A 21,728-nucleotide genomic window follows, 5' to 3' on the forward strand; every position below is an offset into this window, starting at 1 on the left:
TAAATAAGGTTTGGAAACCAAGAACAGCAAACAGGTGCTGATGCCAGAAAGAGCCTCGCTAGCTGTTGGGAACCGTACTTTTAAAACTCCAGGAAGTGTAGGATGGACCAATCAGCTTCCTGTACTGCCCCCCAATCCGGCCAATCAGGCAGGGCACCTATAAGAACAAGAAAATAAAAACAACACATATGGCCAGGACCGTAACATGGTCTACTAGTAATGAAGCACGATGGTTGGCAAACCAACAAAGTAGCAAAACAGCAATGAAAGAACAAAATTTGATGAAAATATAGAACAATTTCTATGAATAAATAGGCAGTAACACCAGCTTGTGCTGCCCGTAAACCCAAGCAAAGAAGCTTACAGCACGTGGTGTTCGCAGGCGGTCTTCCTACCAAGTACTAACCAGGCCCGGCTCTATTTGGCTGCCGAGATCGGACGGGATCAGGCGCTTAGAGAGCGGTGTGGCCCTAAGCTGCATTTGACATCATCAACAGCTCTTAAAAACGCTGGAGAAGCAGAATGCATGACACTTGCTAAGAAGAAGATAAATGTGGCAAAGTACAAAGTACTATAACTGTACTGGTTTGTTACGCCCTTGTCTAGGGGGTCAGGGTGCAACATACAAAGATAAATTAGCATGTTCCCTCTCCGATCCCCAAACCAAAATCCAGGATCGAGATGTTCCAACAGAATGATATTTATTTTAAACGAAAGAAAGTGTCAAACAAAACATGACACTACAACTCAGGGCGAACCAAGGCCAACATAATAAACAAAATAAGCCATTTCCCACAGAAAGTGCTAGCTAGCCTGATAGAAATAAACAAACCAAAAGACAGTCGCTAACCCTAACTCCCTAATGTGAAAACAGTCCAAAGAAAATTGCAGTTCACCCCTACAGATTTAATACTATTTACAAAATATACAATTTATACACAAAACCACGGCACAAAACCTAACAATTCAAAAATGCTAAATAAGGTTTGGAAACCAATAACAGCAAACAGGTGCTGATGCCAGAAAGAGCCTCGCTAGCTGTTGGGAACCGTACTTTTAAAACTCCAGGAAGTGTAAGATGGACCAATCAGCTTCCTGTACTGCCCCCCAATCCGGCCAATCAGGCAGGGCACCTATAAGAACAACAAAATAAAAACAACACATATGGCCAGGACCGTAACATGGTCTACTAGTAATGAAGCACGATGGTTGGCAAACCAACAAAGTAGCAAAACAGCAATGAAAGAACAAAATTTGATGAAAATATAGAACAATTTCTATGAATAAATAGGCAGTAACACCAGCTTGTGCTGCCCGTAAACCCAAGCAAAGAAGCTTACAGCACGTGGTGTTCGCAGGCGGTCTTCCTACCAAGTACTAACCAGGCCCGGCTCTATTTGGCTGCCGAGATCGGACGGGATCAGGCGCTTAGAGAGCGGTGTGGCCCTAAGCTGCATTTGACATCATCAACAGCTCTTAAAAACGCTGGAGAAGCAGAATGCATGACACTTGCTAAGAAGAAGATAAATGTGGCAAAGTACAAAGTACTATAACTGTACTGGTTTGTTACGCCCTTGTCTAGGGGGTCAGGGTGCAACATACAAAGATAAATTAGCATGTTCCCTCTCCGATCCCCAAACCAAAATCCAGGATCGAGATGTTCCAACAGAATGATATTTATTTTAAACGAAAGAAAGTGTCAAACAAAACATGACACTACAACTCAGGGCGAACCAAGGCCAACATAATAAACAAAATAAGCCATTTCCCACAGAAAGTGCTAGCTAGCCTGATAGAAATAAACAAACCAAAAGACAGTCGCTAACCCTAACTCCCTAATGTGAAAACAGTCCAAAGAAAATTGCAGTTCACCCCTACAGATTTAATACTATTTACAAAATATACAATTTATACACAAAACCACGGCACAAAACCTAACAATTCAAAAATGCTAAATAAGGTTTGGAAACCAATAACAGCAAACAGGTGCTGATGCCAGAAAGAGCCTCGCTAGCTGTTGGGAACCGTACTTTTAAAACTCCAGGAAGTGTAAGATGGACCAATCAGCTTCCTGTACTGCCCCCCAATCCGGCCAATCAGGCAGGGCACCTATAAGAACAACAAAATAAAAACAACACATATGGCCAGGACCGTAACATGGTCTACTAGTAATGAAGCACGATGGTTGGCAAACCAATAAAGTAGCAAAACAGCAATGAAAGAACAAAATTTGATGAAAATATAGAACAATTTCTATGAATAAATAGGCAGTAACACCAGCTTGTGCTGCCCGTAAACCCAAGCAAAAAAGCTTACAGCACCTGGTATTCCCAGGCAGTCTTCCTACCAAGTACTAACCAGGCCCGGCTCTATTTGGCTGCCGAGATCGGACGAGATCGGGCGCTTAGAGAGCGGTGTGGCCGTAAGCTGCATTTGACATCATCAACAGCTCTTAAAAACGCTAGAGAAGCAGAATGCATGACACTTGCTAAGAAGAAGATAAATGTGGCAAAGTACAAAGTACTATAACTGTACTGGTCTGTTACGCCCCTGTCTAGGGGGTCAGGGTGAAACATACAAAGATAAATTAGCATGTTCCCTCTCCGATCCCCAAACCAAAATCCAGGATCGAGATGTTCCAACAGAATGATATTTATTTTAAACGAAAGAAAGTGTCAAACAAAACATGACACTACAACTCAGGGCGAACCAAGGCCAATAATAAACAAAATAAGCCATTTCCCACAGAAAGTGCTAGCTAGCCTGATAGAAATAAACAAACCAAAAGACAGTCGCTAACCCTAACTCCCTAATGTGAAAACAAGAGAAAACAATCAAAAGAAAATGGCAGTCCACCCCTACAGATTTAATACTATTTACAAAATATACAATTTATAAACAAAACCACGGCACAAAACCTAACAATTCAAAAATGCTAAATAAGGTTTGGAAAGCAAGAACAGCAAACAGGTGCTGCTGCCAGAAAGAGCCTCGCTAGCTGTTGGGAACCGTACTTTTAAAACTCCAGCAAGTGTAGGATGGACCAATCAGCTTCCTGTACTTCCCCCAAATCCGGCCAATCAGGCAGGGCACCTATAAGAACAACAAAATAAAAACAACACATATGGCCAGAACCGTAACATGGTCTACTAGTAATGAAGCACGATGGTTGACAAACCAATAAAGTAGCAAAACAGCAATGAAAGAACAAAATTTGATGAAAATATAGAACAATTTCTATGAATAAATAGGCAGTAACACCAGCTTGTCCTGCCCGTAAACCCAAGCAAAAAAGCTTACAGCACCTGGTATTCCCAGGCGGTCTTCCTACCAAGTACTAACCAGGCCCGGCTCTATTTGGCTGCCGAGATCGGACGAGATCGGGCGCTTAGAGAGCGGTGTGGCCGTAAGCTGCATTTGACATCATCAACAGCTCTTAAAAACGCTAGAGAAGCAGAATGCATGACACTTGCTAAGAAGAAGATAAATGTGGCAAAGTACAAAGTACTATAACTGTACTGGTCTGTTACGCCCCTGTCTAGGGGGTCAGGGTGCAACATACAAAGATAAATTAGCATGTTCCCTCTCCGATCCCCAAACCAAAATCCAGGGTCGAGATGTTCCAACAGAATGATATTTATTTTAAACGAAAGAAAGTGTCAAACAAAACATGACACTACAACTCAGGGCGAACCAAGGCCAACATAATAAACAAAATAAGCCATTTCCCACAGAAAGTGCTAGCTAGCCTGATAGAAATAAACAAACCAAAAGACAGTCGCTAACCCTAACTCCCTAATGTGAAAACAAGAGAAAACAATCAAAAGAAAATGGCTGTTCACCCCTACAGATTTAATACTATTTACAAAATATACAATTTATAAACAAAACCACGGCACAAAACCTAACAATTCAAAAATGCTAAATAAGGTTTGGAAAGCAAGAACAGCAAACAGGTGCTACTGCCAGAAAGAGCCTCGCTAGCTGTTGGGAACCGTACTTTTAAAACTCCAGGAAGTGTAGGATGGACCAATCAGCTTCCTGTACTTCCCCCAAATCCGGCCAATCAGGCAGGGCACCTATAAGAACAACAAAATAAAAACAACACATATGGCCAGGACCGTAACATGGTCTACTAGTAATGAAGCACGATGGTTGACAAACCAATAAAGTAGCAAAACAGCAATGAGAGAACAAAATTTGATGAAAATATAGAACAATTTCTATGAATAAATAGGCAGTAACACCAGCTTGTGCTGCCCGTAAACCCAAGCAAAAAAGCTTACAGCACCTGGTATTCCCAGGCGGTCTTCCTACCAAGTACTAACCAGGCCCGGCTCTATTTGGCTGCCGAGATCGGACGAGATCGGGCGCTTAGAGAGCGGTGTGGCCGTAAGCTGCATTTGACATCATCAACAGCTCTTAAAAACGCTAGAGAAGCAGAATGCATGACATTTGCTAAGAAGAAGATAAATGTGGCAAAGTACAAAGTACTATAACTGTACTGGTCTGTTACGCCCCTGTCTAGGGGGTCAGGGTGCAACATACAAAGATAAATTAGCATGTTCCCTCTCCGATCCCCAAACCAAAATCCAGGGTCGAGATGTTCCAACAGAATGATATTTATTTTAAACGAAAGAAAGTGTCAAACAAAACATGACACTACAACTCAGGGCGAACCAAGGCCAACATAATAAACAAAATAAGCCATTTCCCACAGAAAGTGCTAGCTAGCCTGATAGAAATAAACAAACCAAAAGACAGTCGCTAACCCTAACTCCCTAATGTGAAAACAGTCCAAAGAAAATGGCAGTTCACCCCTACAGATTTAATACTATTTACAAAATATACAATTTATAAACAAAACCACGGCACAAAACCTAACAATTCAAAAATGCTAAATAAGGTTTGGAAACCAAGAACAGCAAACAGGTGCTGATGCCAGAAAGAGCCTCGCTAGCTGTTGGGAACCGTACTTTTAAAACTCCAGGAAGTGTAGGATGGACCAATCAGCTTCCTGTACTGCCCCCCAATCCGGCCAATCAGGCAGGGCACCTATAAGAACAAGAAAATAAAAACAACACATATGGCCAGGACCGTAACATGGTCTACTAGTAATGAAGCACGATGGTTGGCAAACCAACAAAGTAGCAAAACAGCAATGAAAGAACAAAATTTGATGAAAATATAGAACAATTTCTATGAATAAATAGGCAGTAACACCAGCTTGTGCTGCCCGTAAACCCAAGCAAAGAAGCTTACAGCACGTGGTATTCCCAGGCGGTCTTCCTACCAAGTACTAACCAGGCCCGGCTCTATTTGGCTGCCGAGATCGGACGAGATCAGGCGCTTAGAGAGCGGTGTGGCCCTAAGCTGCATTTGACATCATCAACAGCTCTTAAAAACGCTGGAGAAGCAGAATGCATGACACTTGCTAAGAAGAAGATAAATGTGGCAAAGTACAAAGTACTATAACTGTACTGGTTTGTTACGCCCTTGTCTAGGGGGTCAGGGTGCAACATACAAAGATAAATTAGCATGTTCCCTCTCCGATCCCCAAACCAAAATCCAGGATCGAGATGTTCCAACAGAATGATATTTATTTTAAACGAAAGAAAGTGTCAAACAAAACATGACACTACAACTCAGGGCGAACCAAGGCCAACATAATAAACAAAATAATCCATTTCCCACAGAAAGTGCTAGCTAGCCTGATAGAAATAAACAAACCAAAAGACAGTCGCTAACCCTAACTCCCTAATGTGAAAACCAGAGAAAACAATCAAAAGAAAATGGCAGTCCACCCCTACAGATTTAATACCATTTACAAAATATACAATTTATAAACAAAACCACGGCACAAAACCTAACAATTCAAAAATGCTAAATAAGGTTTGGAAACCAAGAACAGCAAACAGGTGCTGATGCCAGAAAGAGCCTCGCTAGCTGTTGGGAACCGTACTTTTAAAACTCCAGGAAGTGTAGGATGGACCAATCAGCTTCCTGTACTGCCCCCCAATCCGGCCAATCAGGCAGGGCACCTATAAGAACAAGAAAATAAAAACAACACATATGGCCAGGACCGTAACATGGTCTACTAGTAATGAAGCACGATGGTTGGCAAACCAATAAAGTAGCAAAACAGCAATGAAAGAACAAAATTTGATGAAAATATAGAACAATTTCTATGAATAAATAGGCAGTAACACCAGCTTGTGCTGCCCGTAAACCCAAGCAAAAAAGCTTACAGCACCTGGTATTCCCAGGCGGTCTTCCTACCAAGTACTAACAAGGCCCGGCCCTATTTGGCTGCCGAGATCGGACGGGATCGGGCGCTTAGAGAGCAGTGTGGCCGTAAGCTGCATTTGACATCATCAACAGCTCTTAAAAACGCTGGAGAAGCAGAATGCATGACACTTGCTAAGAAGAAGATAAATGTGGCAAAGTACAAAGTACTATAACTGTACTGGTCTGTTACGCCCCTGTCTAGGGGGTCAGGGTGAAACATACAAAGATAAATTAGCATGTTCCCTCTCCGATCCCCAAACCAAAATCCAGGATCGAGATGTTCCAACAGAATGATATTTATTTTAAACGAAAGAAAGTGTCAAATAAAACATGACACTACAACTCAGGGTGAACCAAGGCCAACATAATGAACAAAATAATCCATTTCCCACAGAAAGTGCTAGCTAGCCTGATAGAAATAAACAAACCAAAAGACAGTCGCTAACCCTAACTCCCTAATGTGAAAACAGTCCAAAGAAAATGGCAGTTCACCCCTACAGATTTAATACTATTTACAAAATATACAATTTATAAACAAAACCACGGCACAAAACCTAACAATTCAAAAATGCTAAATAAGGTTTGGAAACCAAGAACAGCAAACAGGTGCTGATGCCAGAAAGAGCCTCGCTAGCTGTTGGGAACCGTACTTTTAAAACTCCAGGAAGTGTAGGATGGACCAATCAGCTTCCTGTACTGCCCCCCAATCCGGCCAATCAGGCAGGGCACCTATAAGAACAAGAAAATAAAAACAACACATATGGCCAGGACCGTAACATGGTCTACTAGTAATGAAGCACGATGGTTGGCAAACCAACAAAGTAGCAAAACAGCAATGAAAGAACAAAATTTGATGAAAATATAGAACAATTTCTATGAATAAATAGGCAGTAACACCAGCTTGTGCTGCCCGTAAACCCAAGCAAAGAAGCTTACAGCACGTGGTGTTCGCAGGCGGTCTTCCTACCAAGTACTAACCAGGCCCGGCTCTATTTGGCTGCCGAGATCGGACGGGATCAGGCGCTTAGAGAGCGGTGTGGCCCTAAGCTGCATTTGACATCATCAACAGCTCTTAAAAACGCTGGAGAAGCAGAATGCATGACACTTGCTAAGAAGAAGATAAATGTGGCAAAGTACAAAGTACTATAACTGTACTGGTTTGTTACGCCCTTGTCTAGGGGGTCAGGGTGCAACATACAAAGATAAATTAGCATGTTCCCTCTCCGATCCCCAAACCAAAATCCAGGATCGAGATGTTCCAACAGAATGATATTTATTTTAAACGAAAGAAAGTGTCAAACAAAACATGACACTACAACTCAGGGCGAACCAAGGCCAACATAATAAACAAAATAAGCCATTTCCCACAGAAAGTGCTAGCTAGCCTGATAGAAATAAACAAACCAAAAGACAGTCGCTAACCCTAACTCCCTAATGTGAAAACAGTCCAAAGAAAATTGCAGTTCACCCCTACAGATTTAATACTATTTACAAAATATACAATTTATACACAAAACCACGGCACAAAACCTAACAATTCAAAAATGCTAAATAAGGTTTGGAAACCAATAACAGCAAACAGGTGCTGATGCCAGAAAGAGCCTCGCTAGCTGTTGGGAACCGTACTTTTAAAACTCCAGGAAGTGTAAGATGGACCAATCAGCTTCCTGTACTGCCCCCCAATCCGGCCAATCAGGCAGGGCACCTATAAGAACAACAAAATAAAAACAACACATATGGCCAGGACCGTAACATGGTCTACTAGTAATGAAGCACGATGGTTGGCAAACCAATAAAGTAGCAAAACAGCAATGAAAGAACAAAATTTGATGAAAATATAGAACAATTTCTATGAATAAATAGGCAGTAACACCAGCTTGTGCTGCCCGTAAACCCAAGCAAAAAAGCTTACAGCACCTGGTATTCCCAGGCAGTCTTCCTACCAAGTACTAACCAGGCCCGGCTCTATTTGGCTGCCGAGATCGGACGAGATCGGGCGCTTAGAGAGCGGTGTGGCCGTAAGCTGCATTTGACATCATCAACAGCTCTTAAAAACGCTAGAGAAGCAGAATGCATGACACTTGCTAAGAAGAAGATAAATGTGGCAAAGTACAAAGTACTATAACTGTACTGGTCTGTTACGCCCCTGTCTAGGGGGTCAGGGTGAAACATACAAAGATAAATTAGCATGTTCCCTCTCCGATCCCCAAACCAAAATCCAGGATCGAGATGTTCCAACAGAATGATATTTATTTTAAACGAAAGAAAGTGTCAAACAAAACATGACACTACAACTCAGGGCGAACCAAGGCCAATAATAAACAAAATAAGCCATTTCCCACAGAAAGTGCTAGCTAGCCTGATAGAAATAAACAAACCAAAAGACAGTCGCTAACCCTAACTCCCTAATGTGAAAACAAGAGAAAACAATCAAAAGAAAATGGCAGTCCACCCCTACAGATTTAATACTATTTACAAAATATACAATTTATAAACAAAACCACGGCACAAAACCTAACAATTCAAAAATGCTAAATAAGGTTTGGAAAGCAAGAACAGCAAACAGGTGCTGCTGCCAGAAAGAGCCTCGCTAGCTGTTGGGAACCGTACTTTTAAAACTCCAGCAAGTGTAGGATGGACCAATCAGCTTCCTGTACTTCCCCCAAATCCGGCCAATCAGGCAGGGCACCTATAAGAACAACAAAATAAAAACAACACATATGGCCAGAACCGTAACATGGTCTACTAGTAATGAAGCACGATGGTTGACAAACCAATAAAGTAGCAAAACAGCAATGAAAGAACAAAATTTGATGAAAATATAGAACAATTTCTATGAATAAATAGGCAGTAACACCAGCTTGTGCTGCCCGTAAACCCAAGCAAAAAAGCTTACAGCACCTGGTATTCCCAGGCGGTCTTCCTACCAAGTACTAACCAGGCCCGGCTCCATTTGGCTGCCGAGATCGGACGAGATCGGGCGCTTAGAGAGCAGTGTGGCCGTAAGCTGCATTTGACATCATCAACAGCTCTTAAAAACGCTGGAGAAGCAGAATGCATGACACTTGCTAAGAAGAAGATAAATGTGGCAAAGTACAAAGTACTATAACTGTACTGGTCTGTTACGCCCCTGTCTAGGGGGTCAGGGTGCAACATACAAAGACAAATTAGCATGTTCCCTCTCCGATCCCCAAACCAAAATCCAGGATCGAAATGTTCCAACAGAATGATATTTATTTTAAACGAAAGAAAGTGTCAAACAAAACATGACACTACAACTCAGGGCGAACCAAGGCCAACATAATAAACAAAATAAGCCATTTCCCACAGAAAGTGCTAGCTAGCCTGATAGAAATAAACAAACCAAAAGACAGTCGCTAACCCTAACTCCCTAATGTGAAAACAATCAAAAGAAAATGGCAGTCCACCCCTACAGATTTAATACTATTTACAAAATATACAATTTATAAACAAAACCACGGCACAAAACCTAACAATTCAAAAATGCTAAATAAGGTTTGGAAAGCAAGAACAGCAAACAGGTGCTGCTGCCAGAAAGAGCCTCGCTAGCTGTTGGGAACCGTACTTTTAAAACTCCAGGAAGTGTAGGATGGACCAATCAGCTTCCTGTACTTCCCCCAAATCCGGCCAATCAGGCAGGGCACCTATAAGAACAACAAAATAAAAACAACACATATGGCCAGGACCGTAACATGGTCTACTAGTAATGAAGCACGATGGTTGACAAACCAATAAAGTAGCAAAACAGCAATGAGAGAACAAAATTTGATGAAAATATAGAACAATTTCTATGAATAAATAGGCAGTAACACCAGCTTGTGCTGCCCGTAAACCCAAGCAAAAAAGCTTACAGCACCTGGTATTCCCAGGCGGTCTTCCTACCAAGTACTAACCAGGCCCGGCTCTATTTGGCTGCCGAGATCGGACGAGATCGGCCGCTTAGAGAGCGGTGTGGCCGTAAGCTGCATTTGACATCATCAACAGCTCTTAAAAACGCTGGAGAAGCAGAATGCATGACACTTGCTAAGAAGAAGATAAATGTGGCAAAGTACAAAGTACTATAACTGTACTGGTCTGTTACGCCCCTGTCTAGGGGGTCAGGGTGCAACATACAAAGACAAATTAGCATGTTCCCTCTCCGATCCCCAAACCAAAATCCAGGATCGAGATGTTCCAACAGAATGATATTTATTTTAAACGAAAGAAAGTGTCAAACAAAACATGACACTACAACTCAGGGTGAACCAAGGCCAACATAATAAACAAAATAAGCCATTTCCCACAGAAAGTGCTAGCTAGCCTGATAGAAATAAACAAACCAAAAGACAGTCGCTAACCCTAACTCACTAATGTGAAAACAAGAGAAAACAATCAAAAGAAAATGGCAGTCCACCCCTACAGATTTAATACTATTTACAAAATATACAATTTATAAACAAAACCACGGCACAAAACCTAACAATTCAAAAATGCTAAATAAGGTTTGGAAACCAAAAACAGCAAACAGGTGCTGATGCCAGAAAGAACCTCGCTAGCTGTTGGGAACCGTACTTTTAAAACTCCAGGAAGTGTAGGATGGACCAATCAGCTTCCTGTACTTCCCCCAAATCCGGCCAATCAGGCAGGGCACCTATAAGAACAACAAAATAAAAACAACACATATGGCCAGGACCGTAACATGGTCTACTAGTAATGAAGCACGATGGTTGACAAACCAATAAAGTAGCAAAACAGCAATGAAAGAACAAAATTTGATGAAAATATAGAACAATTTCTATGAATAAATAGGCAGTAACACCAGCTTGTGCTGCCCGTAAACCCAAGCAAAAAAGCTTACAGCACCTGGTATTCCCAGGCGGTCTTCCTACCAAGTACTAACCAGGTCCGGCTCTATTTGGCTGCCGAGATCGGACGAGATCGGGCGCTTAGAGAGCGGTGTGGCCGTAAGCTGCATTTGACATCATCAACAGCTCTTAAAAACGCTAGAGAAGCAGAATGCATGACACTTGCTAAGAAGAAGATAAATGTGGCAAAGTACAAAGTACTATAACTGTACTGGTCTGTTACGCCCCTGTCTAGGGGGTCAGGGTGCAACATACAAAGATAAATTAGCATGTTCCCTCTCCGATCCCCAAACCAAAATCCAGGGTCGAGATGTTCCAACAGAATGATATTTATTTTAAACGAAAGAAAGTGTCAAACAAAACATGACACTACAACTCAGGGCGAACCAAGGCCAACATAATAAACAAAATAAGCCATTTCCCACAGAAAGTGCTAGCTAGCCTGATAGAAATAAACAAACCAAAAGACAGTCGCTAACCCTAACTCCCTAATGTGAAAACAAGAGAAAACAATCAAAAGAAAATGGCAGTCCACCCCTACAGATTTAATACTATTTACAAAATACACAATTTATAAACAAAACCACGGCACAAAACCTAACAATTCAAAAATGCTAAATAAGGTTTGGAAACCAAGAACAGCAAACAGGTGCTGATGCCAGAAAGAGCCTCGCTAGCTGTTGGGAACCGTACTTTTAAAACTCCAGCAAGTGTAGGATGGACCAATCAGCTTCCTGTACTTCCCCCAAATCCGGCCAATCAGGCAGGGCACCTATAAGAACAACAAAATAAAAACAACACATATGGCCAGGACCGTAACATGGTCTACTAGTAATGAAGCACGATGGTTGACAAACCAATAAAGTAACAAAACAGCAATAAGAGAACAAAATTTGATGAAAATATAGAACAATTTCTATGAATAAATAGGCAGTAACACCAGCTTGTGCTGCCCGTAAACCCAAGCAAAAAAGCTTACAGCACCTGGTATTCCCAGGCGGTCTTCCTACCAAGTACTAACAAGGCCCGGCCCTATTTGGCTGCCGAGATCGGACGAGATCGGGCGCTTAGAGAGCGGTGTGGCCGTAAGCTGCATTTGACATCATCAACAGCTCTTAAAAACGCTGGAGAAGCAGAATGCATGACACTTGCTAAGAAGAACATAAATGTGGCAAAGTACAAAGTACTATAACTGTACTGGTCTGTTACGCCCCTGTCTAGGGGGTCAGGGTGCAACATACAAAGATAAATTAGCATGTTCCCTCTCCGATCCCCAAACCAAAATCCAGGATCGAGATGTTCCAACAGAATGATATTTATTTTAAACGAAAGAAAGTGTCAAACAAAACATGACACTACAACTCAGGGCGAACCAAGGCCAACATAATAAACAAAATAATCCATTTCCCACAGAAAGTGCTAGCTAGCCTGATAGAAATAAACAAACCAAAAGACAGTCGCTAACCCTAACTCCCTAATGTGAAAACAGTCCAAAGAAAATGGCAGTTCACCCCTACAGATTTAATACTATTTACAAAATATACAATTTATAAACAAAACCACGGCACAAAACCTAACAATTCAAAAATGCTAAATAAGGTTTGGAAACCAAGAACAGCAAACAGGTGCTGATGCCAGAAAGAGCCTCGCTAGCTGTTGGGAACCGTACTTTTAAAACTCCAGGAAGTGTAGGATGGACCAATCAGCTTCCTGTACTGCCCCCCAATCCGGCCAATCAGGCAGGGCACCTATAAGAACAAGAAAAAAAAACAACACATATGGCCAGGACCGTAACATGGTCTACTAGTAATTAGGCACGATGGTTGGCAAACCAATAAAGTAGCAAAACAGCAATGAAAGAACAAAATTTGATGAAAATATAGAACAATTTCTATGAATAAATAGGCAGTAACACCAGCTTGTGCTGCCCGTAAACCCAAGCAAAAAAGCTTACAGCACCTGGTATTCCCAGGCGGTCTTCCTACCAAGTACTAACCAGGCCCGGCTCTATTTGGCTGCCGAGATCGGACGAGATCGGGCGCTTAGAGAGGGGTGTGGCCGTAAGCTGCATTTGACATCATCAACAGCTCTTAAAAACGCTGGAGAAGCAGAATGCATGACACTTGCTAAGAAGAAGATAAATGTGGCAAAGTACAAAGTACTATAACTGTACTGGTCTGTTACGCCCCTGTCTAGGGGGTCAGGGTGCAACATACAAAGATAAATTAGCATGTTCCCTCTCCGATCCCCAAACCAAAATCCAGGATCGAGATGTTCCAACAGAATGATATTTATTTTAAACGAAAGAAAGTGTCAAACAAAACATGACACTACAACTCAGGGCGAACCAAGGCCAACATAATAAACAAAATAAGCCATTTCCCACAGAAAGTGCTAGCTAGCCTGATAGAAATAAACAAACCAAAAGACAGTCGCTAACCCTAACTCCCTAATATGAAAACAATCAAAAGAAAATGGCAGTCCACCCCTACAGATTTAATACTATTTACAAAATATACAATTTATAAACAAAACCACGGCACAAAACCTAACAATTCAAAAATGCTAAATAAGGTTTGGAAAGCAAGAACAGCAAACAGGTGCTGCTGCCAGAAAGAGCCTCGCTAGCTGTTGGGAACCGTACTTTTAAAACTCCAGCAAGTGTAGGATGGACCAATCAGCTTCCTGTACTTCCCCCAAATCCGGCCAATCAGGCAGGGCACCTATAAGAACAACAAAATAAAAACAACACATATGGCCAGGACCGTAACATGGTCTACTAGTAATGAAGCACGATGGTTGACAAACCAATAAAGTAGCAAAACAGCAATGAGAGAACAAAATTTGATGAAAATATAGAACAATTTCTATGAATAAATAGGCAGTAACACCAGCTTGTGCTGCCCGTAAACCCAAGCAAAAAAGCTTACAGCACCTGGTATTCCCAGGCGGTCTTCCTACCAAGTACTAACCAGGCCCGGCTCTATTTGGCTGCCGAGATCGGACGAGATCGGGCGCTTAGAGAGCGGTGTGGCCGTAAGCTGCATTTGACATCATCAACAGCTCTTAAAAACGCTAGAGAAGCAGAATGCATGACACTTGCTAAGAAGAAGATAAATGTGGCAAAGTACAAAGTACTATAACTGTAATGGTCTGTTACGCCCCTGTCTAGGGGGTCAGGGTGCAACATACAAAGATAAATTAGCATGTTCCCTCTCCGATCCCCAAACCAAAATCCAGGGTCGAGATGTTCCAACAGAATGATATTTATTTTAAACGAAAGAAAGTGTCAAACAAAACATGACACTACAACTCAGGGCGAACCAAGGCCAACATAATAAACAAAATAAGCCATTTCCCACAGAAAGTGCTAGCTAGCCTGATAGAAATAAACAAACCAAAAGACAGTCGCTAACCCTAACTCCCTAATGTGAAAACAAGAGAAAACAATCAAAAGAAAATGGCTGTTCACCCCTACAGATTTAATACTATTTACAAAATATACAATTTATAAACAAAACCACGGCACAAAACCTAACAATTCAAAAATGCTAAATAAGGTTTGGAAAGCAAGAACAGCAAACAGGTGCTGCTGCCAGAAAGAGCCTCGCTAGCTGTTGGGAACCGTACTTTTAAAACTCCAGGAAGTGTAGGATGGACCAATCAGCTTCCTGTACTTCTCCCAAATCCGGCCAATCAGGCAGGGCACCTATAAGAACAACAAAATAAAAACAACACATATGGCCAGGACCGTAACATGGTCTACTAGTAATGAAGCACGATGGTTGACAAACCAATAAAGTAGCAAAACAGCAATGAGAGAACAAAATTTGATGAAAATATAGAACAATTTCTATGAATAAATAGGCAGTAACACCAGCTTGTGCTGCCCGTAAACCCAAGCAAAAAAGCTTACAGCACCTGGTATTCCCAGGCGGTCTTCCTACCAAGTACTAACCAGGCCCGGCTCTATTTGGCTGCCGAGATCGGACGAGATCGGCCGCTTAGAGAGCGGTGTGGCCGTAAGCTGCATTTGACATCATCAACAGCTCTTAAAAACGCTGGAGAAGCAGAATGCATGATACTTGCTAAGAAGAAGATAAATGTGGCAAAGTACAAAGTACTATAACTGTACTGGTCTGTTACGCCCCTGTCTAGGGGGTCAGGGTGCAACATACAAAGACAAATTAGCATGTTCCCTCTCCGATCCCCAAACCAAAATCCAGGATTGAGATGTTCCAACAGAATGATATTTATTTTAAACGAAAGAAAGTGTCAAACAAAACATGACACTACAACTCAGGGTGAACCAAGGCCAACATAATAAACAAAATAAGCCATTTCCCACAGAAAGTGCTAGCTAGCCTGATAGAAATAAACAAACCAAAAGACAGTCGCTAACCCTAACTCCCTAATGTGAAAACAGTCCAAAGAAAATTGCAGTTCACCCCTACAGATTTAATACTATTTACAAAATATACAATTTATAAACAAAACCACGGCACAAAACCTAACAATTCAAAAATGCTAAATAAGGTTTGGAAACCAAGAACAGCAAACAGGTGCTGATGCCAGAAAGAACCTCGCTAGCTGTTGGGAACCGTACTTTTAAAACTCCAGGAAGTGTAGGATGGACCAATCAGCTTCCTGTACTTCCCCCAAATCCGGCCAATCAGGCAGGGCACCTATAAGAACAACAAAATAAAAACAACACATATGGCCAGGACCGTAACATGGTCTACTAGTAATGAAGCACGATGGTTGACAAACCAATAAAGTAGCAAAACAGCAATGAAAGAACAAAATTTGATGAAAATATAGAACAATTTCTATGAATAAATAGGCAGTAACACCAGCTTGTGCTGCCCGTAAACCCAAGCAAAAAAGCTTACAGCACCTGGTATTCCCAGGCGGTCTTCCTACCAAGTACTAACCAGGCCCGGCTCCATTTGGCTGCCGAGATCGGACGAGATCGGGCGCTTAGAGAGCAGTGTGGCCGTAAGCTGCATTTGACATCATCAACAGCTCTTAAAAACGCTGGAGAAGCAGAATGCATGACACTTGCTAAGAAGAAGATAAATGTGGCAAAGTACAAAGTACTATAACTGTACTGGTCTGTTACGCCCCTGTCTAGGGGGTCAGGGTGCAACATACAAAGACAAATTAGCATGTTCCCTCTCCGATCCCCAAACCAAAATCCAGGATCGAGATGTTCCAACAGAATGATATTTATTTTAAACGAAAGAAAGTGTCAAACAAAACATGACACTACAACTCAGGGCGAACCAAGGCCAACATAATAAACAAAATAAGCCATTTCCCACAGAAAGTGCTAGCTAGCCTGATAGAAATAAACAAACCAAAAGACAGTCGCTAACCCTAACTCCCTAATGTGAAAACAATCAAAAGAAAATGGCAGTCCACCCCTACAGATTTAATACTATTTACAAAATATACAATTTATAAACAAAACCACGGCACAAAACCTAACAATTCAAAAATGCTAAATAAGGTTTGGAAAGCAAGAACAGCAAACAGGTGCTGCTGCCAGAAAGAGCCTCGCTAGCTGTTGGGAACCGTACTTTTAAAACTCCAGGAAGTGTAGGATGGACCAATCAGCTTCCTGTACTTCCCCCAAATCCGGCCAATCAGGCAGGGCACCTATAAGAACAACAAAATAAAAACAACACATATGGCCAGGACCGTAACATGGTCTACTAGTAATGAAGCACGATGGTTGACAAACCAATAAAGTAGCAAAACAGCAATGAGAGAACAAAATTTGATGAAAATATAGAACAATTTCTATGAATAAATAGGCAGTAACACCAGCTTGTGCTGCCCGTAAACCCAAGCAAAAAAGCTTACAGCACCTGGTATTCCCAGGCGGTCTACCTACCAAGTACTAACCAGGCCCGGCTCTATTTGGCTGCCGAGATCGGACGAGATCGGGCGCTTAGAGAGCGGTGTGGCCGTAAGCTGCATTTGACATCATCAACAGCTCTTAAAAACGCTAGAGAAGCAGAATGCATGACACTTGCTAAGAAGAAGATAAATGTGGCAAAGTACAAAGTACTATAACTGTAATGGTCTGTTACGCCCCTGTCTAGGGGGTCAGGGTGCAACATACAAAGATAAATTAGCATGTTCCCTCTCCGATCCCCAAACCAAAATCCAGGGTCGAGATGTTCCAACAGAATGATATTTATTTTAAACGAAAGAAAGTGTCAAACAAAACATGACACTACAACTCAGGGCGAACCAAGGCCAACATAATAAACAAAATAAGCCATTTCCCACAGAAAGTGCTAGCTAGCCTGATAGAAATAAACAAACCAAAAGACAGTCGCTAACCCTAACTCCCTAATGTGAAAACAAGAGAAAACAATCAAAAGAAAATGGCTGTTCACCCCTACAGATTTAATACTATTTACAAAATATACAATTTATAAACAAAACCACGGCACAAAACCTAACAATTCAAAAATGCTAAATAAGGTTTGGAAAGCAAGAACAGCAAACAGGTGCTGCTGCCAGAAAGAGCCTCGCTAGCTGTTGGGAACCGTACTTTTAAAACTCCAGGAAGTGTAGGATGGACCAATCAGCTTCCTGTACTTCTCCCAAATCCGGCCAATCAGGCAGGGCACCTATAAGAACAACAAAATAAAAACAACACATATGGCCAGGACCGTAACATGGTCTACTAGTAATGAAGCACGATGGTTGACAAACCAATAAAGTAGCAAAACAGCAATGAGAGAACAAAATTTGATGAAAATATAGAACAATTTCTATGAATAAATAGGCAGTAACACCAGCTTGTGCTGCCCGTAAACCCAAGCAAAAAAGCTTACAGCACCTGGTATTCCCAGGCGGTCTTCCTACCAAGTACTAACCAGGCCCGGCTCTATTTGGCTGCCGAGATCGGACGAGATCGGCCGCTTAGAGAGCGGTGTGGCCGTAAGCTGCATTTGACATCATCAACAGCTCTTAAAAACGCTGGAGAAGCAGAATGCATGATACTTGCTAAGAAGAAGATAAATGTGGCAAAGTACAAAGTACTATAACTGTACTGGTCTGTTACGCCCCTGTCTAGGGGGTCAGGGTGCAACATACAAAGACAAATTAGCATGTTCCCTCTCCGATCCCCAAACCAAAATCCAGGATTGAGATGTTCCAACAGAATGATATTTATTTTAAACGAAAGAAAGTGTCAAACAAAACATGACACTACAACTCAGGGTGAACCAAGGCCAACATAATAAACAAAATAAGCCATTTCCCACAGAAAGTGCTAGCTAGCCTGATAGAAATAAACAAACCAAAAGACAGTCGCTAACCCTAACTCCCTAATGTGAAAACAGTCCAAAGAAAATTGCAGTTCACCCCTACAGATTTAATACTATTTACAAAATATACAATTTATAAACAAAACCACGGCACAAAACCTAACAATTCAAAAATGCTAAATAAGGTTTGGAAACCAAGAACAGCAAACAGGTGCTGATGCCAGAAAGAACCTCGCTAGCTGTTGGGAACCGTACTTTTAAAACTCCAGGAAGTGTAGGATGGACCAATCAGCTTCCTGTACTTCCCCCAAATCCGGCCAATCAGGCAGGGCACCTATAAGAACAACAAAATAAAAACAACACATATGGCCAGGACCGTAACATGGTCTACTAGTAATGAAGCACGATGGTTGACAAACCAATAAAGTAGCAAAACAGCAATGAAAGAACAAAATTTGATGAAAATATAGAACAATTTCTATGAATAAATAGGCAGTAACACCAGCTTGTGCTGCCCGTAAACCCAAGCAAAAAAGCTTACAGCACCTGGTATTCCCAGGCGGTCTTCCTACCAAGTACTAACCAGGCCCGGCTCCATTTGGCTGCCGAGATCGGACGAGATCGGGCGCTTAGAGAGCAGTGTGGCCGTAAGCTGCATTTGACATCATCAACAGCTCTTAAAAACGCTGGAGAAGCAGAATGCATGACACTTGCTAAGAAGAAGATAAATGTGGCAAAGTACAAAGTACTATAACTGTACTGGTCTGTTACGCCCCTGTCTAGGGGGTCAGGGTGCAACATACAAAGACAAATTAGCATGTTCCCTCTCCGATCCCCAAACCAAAATCCAGGATCGAGATGTTCCAACAGAATGATATTTATTTTAAACGAAAGAAAGTGTCAAACAAAACATGACACTACAACTCAGGGCGAACCAAGGCCAACATAATAAACAAAATAAGCCATTTCCCACAGAAAGTGCTAGCTAGCCTGATAGAAATAAACAAACCAAAAGACAGTCGCTAACCCTAACTCCCTAATGTGAAAACAATCAAAAGAAAATGGCAGTCCACCCCTACAGATTTAATACTATTTACAAAATATACAATTTATAAACAAAACCACGGCACAAAACCTAACAATTCAAAAATGCTAAATAAGGTTTGGAAAGCAAGAACAGCAAACAGGTGCTGCTGCCAGAAAGAGCCTCGCTAGCTGTTGGGAACCGTACTTTTAAAACTCCAGGAAGTGTAGGATGGACCAATCAGCTTCCTGTACTTCCCCCAAATCCGGCCAATCAGGCAGGGCACCTATAAGAACAACAAAATAAAAACAACACATATGGCCAGGACCGTAACATGGTCTACTAGTAATGAAGCACGATGGTTGACAAACCAATAAAGTAGCAAAACAGCAATGAGAGAACAAAATTTGATGAAAATATAGAACAATTTCTATGAATAAATAGGCAGTAACACCAGCTTGTGCTGCCCGTAAACCCAAGCAAAAAAGCTTACAGCACCTGGTATTCCCAGGCGGTCTTCCTACCAAGTACTAACCAGGCCCGGCTCTATTTGGCTGCCGAGATCGGACGAGATCGGGCGCTTAGAGAGCGGTGTGGCCGTAAGCTGCATTTGACATCATCAACAGCTCTTAAAAACGCTAGAGAAGCAGAATGCATGACACTTGCTAAGAAGAAGATAAATGTGGCAAAGTACAAAGTACTATAACTGTAATGGTCTGTTACGCCCCTGTCTAGGGGGTCAGGGTGCAACATACAAAGATAAATTAGCATGTTCCCTCTCCGATCCCCAAACCAAAATCCAGGGTCGAGATGTTCCAACAGAATGATATTTATTTTAAACGAAAGAAAGTGTCAAACAAAACATGACACTACAACTCAGGGCGAACCAAGGCCAACATAATAAACAAAATAAGCCATTTCCCACAGAAAGTGCTAGCTAGCCTGATAGAAATAAACAAACCAAAAGACAGTCGCTAACCCTAACTCCCTAATGTGAAAACAAGAGAAAACAATCAAAAGAAAATGGCTGTTCACCCCTACAGATTTAATACTATTTACAAAATATACAATTTATAAACAAAACCACGGCACAAAACCTAACAATTCAAAAATGCTAAATAAGGTTTGGAAAGCAAGAACAGCAAACAGGTGCTGCTGCCAGAAAGAGCCTCGCTAGCTGTTGGGAACCGTACTTTTAAAACTCCAGGAAGTGTAGGATGGACCAATCAGCTTCCTGTACTTCTCCCAAATCCGGCCAATCAGGCAGGGCACCTATAAGAACAACAAAATAAAAACAACACATATGGCCAGGACCGTAACATGGTCTACTAGTAATGAAGCACGATGGTTGACAAACCAATAAAGTAGCAAAACAGCAATGAGAGAACAAAATTTGATGAAAATATAGAACAATTTCTATGAATAAATAGGCAGTAACACCAGCTTGTGCTGCCCGTAAACCCAAGCAAAAAAGCTTACAGCACCTGGTATTCCCAGGCGGTCTTCCTACCAAGTACTAACCAGGCCCGGCTCCATTTGGCTGCCGAGATCGGACGAGATCGGGCGCTTAGAGAGCGGTGTGGCCGTAAGCTGCATTTGACATCATCAACAGCTCTTAAAAACGCTGGAGTAGCAGAATGCATGACACTTGCTAAGAAGAAGATAAATGTGGCAAAGTACAAAGTACTATAACTGTACTGGTCTGTTACGCCCTTGTCTAGGGGGTCAGGGTGCAACATACAAAGATAAATTAGCATGTTCCCTCTCCGATCCCCAAACCAAAATCCAGGATCGATATATTCCAACAGAATGATATTTATTTTAAACGAAAGAAAGTGTCAAACAAAACATGACACTACAACTCAGGGCGAACCAAGGCCATCATAATAAACAAAATAAGCCATTTCCCACAGAAAGTGCTAGCTAGCCTGATAGAAATAAACAAACCAAAAGACAGTCGCTAACCCTAACTCACTAATGTGAAAACAAGAGAAAAAAAATCAAAAGAAAATGGCAGTCCACCCCTACAGATTTAATACTATTTACAAAATATACAATTTATAAACAAAACCACGGCACAAAACCTAACAATTCAAAAATGCTAAATAAAGTTTGGAAACCAAGAACAGCAAACAGGTGCTGCTGCCAGAAAGAGCCTCGCTAGCTGTTGGGAACCGTACTTTTAAAACTCCAGGAAGTGTAGGATGGACCAATCAGCTTCCTGTACTTCCCCCAAATCCGGCCAATCAGGCAGGGCACCTA

At 41.7% G+C, this 21,728-nt stretch overlaps 22 pseudogenes; all 22 read right to left on the reverse strand.

The window, feature by feature from the left end:
- Positions 1-357: 357 nt before the first annotated feature.
- On the reverse strand, positions 358-476 carry LOC137117456 (5S ribosomal RNA; annotated as a pseudogene).
- An 857-nt stretch (positions 477-1,333) lies between these two features.
- LOC137117458 (5S ribosomal RNA) lies at positions 1,334-1,452 on the reverse strand (annotated as a pseudogene).
- Positions 1,453-2,309: 857 nt separating this feature from the next.
- Positions 2,310-2,428, reverse strand: LOC137117266 (5S ribosomal RNA; annotated as a pseudogene).
- Positions 2,429-3,293: 865 nt separating this feature from the next.
- On the reverse strand, positions 3,294-3,412 carry LOC137117149 (5S ribosomal RNA; annotated as a pseudogene).
- Positions 3,413-4,279: 867 nt separating this feature from the next.
- LOC137117150 (5S ribosomal RNA) lies at positions 4,280-4,398 on the reverse strand (annotated as a pseudogene).
- An 857-nt stretch (positions 4,399-5,255) lies between these two features.
- Positions 5,256-5,374, reverse strand: LOC137117442 (5S ribosomal RNA; annotated as a pseudogene).
- Positions 5,375-6,241: 867 nt separating this feature from the next.
- On the reverse strand, positions 6,242-6,360 carry LOC137117393 (5S ribosomal RNA; annotated as a pseudogene).
- An 857-nt stretch (positions 6,361-7,217) lies between these two features.
- Positions 7,218-7,336, reverse strand: LOC137117460 (5S ribosomal RNA; annotated as a pseudogene).
- An 857-nt stretch (positions 7,337-8,193) lies between these two features.
- Positions 8,194-8,312, reverse strand: LOC137117267 (5S ribosomal RNA; annotated as a pseudogene).
- An 865-nt stretch (positions 8,313-9,177) lies between these two features.
- Positions 9,178-9,296, reverse strand: LOC137117321 (5S ribosomal RNA; annotated as a pseudogene).
- Positions 9,297-10,153: 857 nt separating this feature from the next.
- LOC137117355 (5S ribosomal RNA) lies at positions 10,154-10,272 on the reverse strand (annotated as a pseudogene).
- An 867-nt stretch (positions 10,273-11,139) lies between these two features.
- LOC137117256 (5S ribosomal RNA) lies at positions 11,140-11,258 on the reverse strand (annotated as a pseudogene).
- Positions 11,259-12,125: 867 nt separating this feature from the next.
- Positions 12,126-12,244, reverse strand: LOC137117381 (5S ribosomal RNA; annotated as a pseudogene).
- Positions 12,245-13,100: 856 nt separating this feature from the next.
- On the reverse strand, positions 13,101-13,219 carry LOC137117234 (5S ribosomal RNA; annotated as a pseudogene).
- Positions 13,220-14,076: 857 nt separating this feature from the next.
- LOC137117151 (5S ribosomal RNA) lies at positions 14,077-14,195 on the reverse strand (annotated as a pseudogene).
- Positions 14,196-15,062: 867 nt separating this feature from the next.
- LOC137117356 (5S ribosomal RNA) lies at positions 15,063-15,181 on the reverse strand (annotated as a pseudogene).
- An 857-nt stretch (positions 15,182-16,038) lies between these two features.
- Positions 16,039-16,157, reverse strand: LOC137117322 (5S ribosomal RNA; annotated as a pseudogene).
- Positions 16,158-17,014: 857 nt separating this feature from the next.
- Positions 17,015-17,133, reverse strand: LOC137117201 (5S ribosomal RNA; annotated as a pseudogene).
- Positions 17,134-18,000: 867 nt separating this feature from the next.
- Positions 18,001-18,119, reverse strand: LOC137117357 (5S ribosomal RNA; annotated as a pseudogene).
- Positions 18,120-18,976: 857 nt separating this feature from the next.
- On the reverse strand, positions 18,977-19,095 carry LOC137117323 (5S ribosomal RNA; annotated as a pseudogene).
- An 857-nt stretch (positions 19,096-19,952) lies between these two features.
- On the reverse strand, positions 19,953-20,071 carry LOC137117152 (5S ribosomal RNA; annotated as a pseudogene).
- Positions 20,072-20,938: 867 nt separating this feature from the next.
- Positions 20,939-21,057, reverse strand: LOC137117227 (5S ribosomal RNA; annotated as a pseudogene).
- Positions 21,058-21,728: the final 671 nt, after the last annotated feature.

The sequence above is a fragment of the Channa argus genome, unplaced genomic scaffold, assembly GCF_033026475.1.
Source record: "Channa argus isolate prfri unplaced genomic scaffold, Channa argus male v1.0 Contig034, whole genome shotgun sequence".
Lineage (NCBI taxonomy): Eukaryota > Metazoa > Chordata > Actinopteri > Anabantiformes > Channidae > Channa > Channa argus.